The following is a 1,625-nucleotide window of genomic DNA, read 5'->3' as shown; positions in this document are numbered from 1 at the left end:
TATAATAGGATGACATAGACTATTGATTTAAAATTGGGATTAATTTTAAATATTACCGAATAGAGTAAAAGTCCAATTTTACTGTATTAATCGGGACACCTTGATGAACCCTTTCATCTCTCAGGATATTTAGTTTTATATAGCCTATTAAAACTAAGTTTGTCGCGATAATAATAACCAACTTTAAGTTAATAGTTACCTATTAAGTTATAAGTTTTGGAAAAATCAAATTTAGTTTAATTTTGAAAAACGTGATTGGTTATAATTTGTTTTTAAATCAAACTTTGTTTTAAAAACAAAATTTGACAAGTTGTAAAACTCCTTTTAGAACTTGTTTTAATACGATTGTTTTTAATATTTTAAAACTCCTTTTAAAATATATATATATTGGTGTGAGTTTGGTTATTATATAACAATTAAAAATAAGCAACCACAAAAGCAATAAAAATATGTAAATCTATATAGCTAAAAATGTGTTCGATCTTGCTAGAGCCTATTAGCATGGGGTCACATCACACAAACAACCACAAGGATGGACTTGAGTGCATCTAATCGTCGTCTCGAGCAACTCCCACTGACTTCGTGATTCCTGTTTAGTTTCCATGGTCTTTGTGTTCGGGTCTCCGTTTATTACAATATTTATAAATGAAATACAATATTACAAAAATAAATACAATAAATGAAAAACCCTAACTATTACAAATTTGAACCATCCATATGGCCAAAACCAAAAACCAAAACCAAAACATCACAAACACGGTCAGACCAGATTTACATATTGCATAGCAAACAACCAAAATTTGGGCAAGCTTTTGGTCAAATAAAACAAAATAAAATTTTGACCAAAATATAAAGTTGCCCTAAAATTAATTAGACCAGACACTTTAAAACCAGTTAAATTTGTGTTCTAATTCACCAGTTAAAGTTTGTGTTCTAATTCCGGTTAAAAGACCGTTACCGACTCGTACGTTGTAACAAATGCTCTGATACCATTGTTGGGTTCCAGTGGTGATCAGTCAAAATTTAATTTATTAAAACCGGTTTAATAAATGTGACAAATAATAATTAATCGTATTAATTAATAAATGCGCAGCGGACTATAAACGAATAATCAATACCGAAACTAAACCCGACAGGATCCGGTTACAAAACCATACGAGCACGGACATAATAAACAATTTATTATTAACTACCGATGATATAAATATATACCTCGGTCAGTGAATAACTGGTTGAGACACCGAGGTTCAACGAACGTTGCTAGTTAGCGAACCGTAATGAAACGGAGCTGCGACGGTGCACTACGGCAGCGGCAGCAGCTGCGGGGAATGATGTGGGCTGGTGTGGCGTCTGCTTGTAGCAGCAGTTGGCTAGTGGCGGTAGTGGTGCGACAATGAACAGAAGGCGGCTGCCTTCTTGTAAATCTTTTCAAAAAGGTATGTCACCTTATTCCCTTTTATTTGTTTACGAGAGAGAGAGAGCGTAGAGAGCATGTATATATATATATATATATATATAACTAATTTGGTTATCAACCTAAATCATTATTATATTTAACCTCTTAATCTCATCTCGGCCCACAAAGCCCGAACTGTTCATAGCCCGTAATGTTTATTTAATTATTA

The sequence above is a fragment of the Bidens hawaiensis genome, unplaced genomic scaffold (genome assembly GCF_021521415.1).
Source record: "Bidens hawaiensis isolate Kalapana, Puna unplaced genomic scaffold, B.hawaiensis_p1.1 tig00022511_1, whole genome shotgun sequence".
Classification (NCBI taxonomy): domain Eukaryota; kingdom Viridiplantae; phylum Streptophyta; class Magnoliopsida; order Asterales; family Asteraceae; genus Bidens; species Bidens hawaiensis.
The sequence above is the reverse complement of the archived record's forward strand: the minus strand, read 5'-3'. Positions refer to the sequence as shown.